General features: G+C 58.8%; 1 protein-coding gene across 2 annotated transcripts in view; it reads right to left on the bottom strand.

The window, feature by feature from the left end:
• The window catches only part of HPCAL1 (hippocalcin like 1), a 113,995-nt gene that overhangs the window by 52,246 nt on the left and 58,740 nt on the right, over positions 1-3,009 (bottom strand). The gene's annotated exons all lie outside the window — the stretch shown is intronic.

Here is a 3,009-nt window from a genome sequence, read left to right as displayed (position 1 = left end):
AGTGGCGGGGGCAGGAAGCACGCTGGGATTGAAACCCACTTCCGACCCGTTGCTGGACCCACGGTCCCCACCTCTCTGCAGCCCTCCATTCACATCACAAAGAACCCAAATGGGAGTCCAGGGCGAGTGTCTGCACTCACCCAGCCCCCAGCCTACTGGCCCACAGGAAGGCAGCCACCGCAAGGCCAGGAAAGGCATCCAGAAATTTCCATAGATTCTCCTGATACCGTGAGGCTGGGGAACCCAGAGAGAATTTCCCAACGGGTCAAGGGAAGAGCAGCCAGGGCGAAGTGTGAGCCCCAGAGGAAACACACCCCTGAAAGGCCAGATGGGGCTTGGAAATGAGTCCACGGGGCTGGAGACAGCTCTCTCAGCTGCCACCCCGTAGCAGCGTCTCCAGCAGGATGGGGTCTGGCCGCTGGTGCTGGGCAGGCTGGGCCACCTGGACAGGCAGGCCAGCCCCGCGCTGAGTGGCAGTGCAGCCCTGGGTCCTGCCTGGAGGCGGACTCCGTGGGTCAGCCTCTCCCAGTCTGGGGGGGGAAAGCCCAGGCCACTGCCAGCCTGGGAGACAGGCTTGTGGGAAAATCCAGTCGTGCTGGCATCCTCTGCCCTCCCTCCCTACTCGGGATAGATGCTGGCTAAGAGACTGAAGCCGGTTGTGGCAATGACTTCCAACAGATACAATCAAATGATCTATTCCTGGATTCTGCAAGGACTGAAATGTAATTCAATTCCTGAAATGTCATTTGGAGCTGCTGGTGCAGGTGGCCGCAGAGCTCAGGAAACACATCAGCGTTCGAGCCCAACACACAGCCGCTGACCCCCGGGCCCTGGTGCCTGGCGTCGGGCCCGAGGCCGCTACCCAGGAAGCCACAGCCGCCGGGCCCAAGGGACTGCGGTCGGGGCAGGAGGCTCCCGAGTGGGGCTGCTGGGGGTCACCGAAGCTCACCGACCCCTTGGGAGGAGGACCAGAGAACCCACCCACCTCCTCCAGTAAATGTGGATGCACGTCTGTCATCACACCCACATGCACACGCTGACACCAATGTGTGCGCACATGCACACACACACAAACATGCACAGAGATATACACATGCCCCCCCGGGCACATGCAAACACACAGACATCCATGCGTGCACTCATATGCACACATGCACACCCACACACTTACACACAAGCCTGCACATAGATCTATACATGCCTCCCCCCGCAGGGCACATACATACACACACACTTACACAAGCATGTACATATATGCATGACCCCCACAGGCGCACATACACACACATGCACGTGCGTGCACGCAGATGCACACGTGTGCACATACGAGGCACGTACACACACACCCTGTGCACACAGATGCCCACATGGACACACACTGACACTGATGTGTGCACACACATGCACATGCACACACACTTACACAAGCATGTACATAGATATATGCATGACCCCCATAGGCACGCACACACGCACCTGTGCATAGACTCACACGTGTGTGCATACGATGCACGTAGACACACATGCACACGCACACACACTTACACAAGCATGCACATAGATATATGCATGACCCCCCACAGGCACACACACACGCGCGCATCTGTGCACACAGATGCACACGTGTGCACATACGACGCACGTACGCACACAAAGAGAGGGGAAGGCCATGTGAGGCATGAGACTCCCACGCAGCACATGGTCAAGGGCGAGAGGCAGAGGCCGTTCCGGCTCTTGCAAGGCTGAGCAAACACCCCCCACCCAGCACAGGGCTCAGTGCAAAGATGGCTCCTCGGGTTCCCGTGGGGGCTGCAGCTGGGGGCGGGGCTACAGGACAGGGCTGTGCAGGCGCTTGGACTCATGTATGCTAGGAAGCCTAAAATGTATTCCAGAACGGACACATGGGATGATGGGGAGTATTATTTTGCTTTACTGTTTTCTTTGTAAAGTTTATGAATTTTTCCATAAGAGATACTAAAATTTTAGTTTATAAAATTTTTTTTAATGTTTATTTACTTTTGAGAGAGAGAGCCAGAGCGTGAGCGGGGGAGGGGCAGAGGGCAAGGGAGACACAGAATCCGAAGCAGCTCCAGGCTCCGAGCAGTTAGCACAAAGCCCAACGCGGGGCTCGAACGCATGAATCAGGAGATCATGACCTGAGCCAAAGTTGGATGCTCAACTGACTGAGTCACCCAGGCGCCCCCTAAAATTTTAGTTTAAATCAGGACGACAAATGGCCCCCTGAGAACAACACCGTACTTGCCCGCCCCCCATGGATTAAATCTCTCATGTAATGACAAAGGTCCCCTCGAGTCCCGAGCACATGACAGGAAACCAGAGAAACAACTGGAAAGAGCCAGGCAGAATCAGCTCCTTTGGACCCCCCCACTGTGACTCAGGGGCCCTGGGCCAGAGCCAGTCTGGAGGCTCCGGGCACCCCTTGCCTGGCGGAACACCCCATCCCCCCACACCGAGGGACCCGGCGTCTGTCCTGCAGCTGCCGCCCCTTCCCCCCCCGGAAACCCCAGGCTGATGCAGCCCCCCTCAAACAAGGGCACTGTAGGACATATATACTTGGGGCTCCCGCGCCTCCAACATCCTCCATCTGACCGCCAAGCTGGGCGTTGGCACTGAGCACTGAGGGCTCCCTGCGCCCTGGAGGCGCTCAGAGGTGCACACGGTGGTGTCCACACCAGGGAGCCCGAGGCAGGCGGGGCGGGCATCGGAGGCTTCCAGAAGTGACCCCTGGGCCCTGCGGTGAGAGAACGGGGCTGCGCGTGGGCCGGGGAGGAGGGCCCCGGGAGCGGCCCTCTCCGTGAGCCCGGCATGGCCGGTTCCGCTGGTGCCGGACATCCCTCCCTGCCCAGACCGCTCCACATTCTCCTTCCTCTCCACCTTCTGGGAGCCGGTCTTGGGGTGGGGCCATGAGGCCACTCGGATGAGTGCGAGCCTGACGAGGGCGTGTGTGACCTGCAGTGTGGCGCCTGTCGTCTGTTGTTACAACTCTCG

Source organism: Crocuta crocuta, unplaced genomic scaffold (genome assembly GCF_008692635.1).
Source record: "Crocuta crocuta isolate KB4526 unplaced genomic scaffold, BGI_CrCroc_1.0 scaffold129, whole genome shotgun sequence".
Classification (NCBI taxonomy): domain Eukaryota; kingdom Metazoa; phylum Chordata; class Mammalia; order Carnivora; family Hyaenidae; genus Crocuta; species Crocuta crocuta.
Note: the sequence above shows the minus strand (reverse complement) of the source record. Positions and strands in the feature narration are given on the sequence as shown.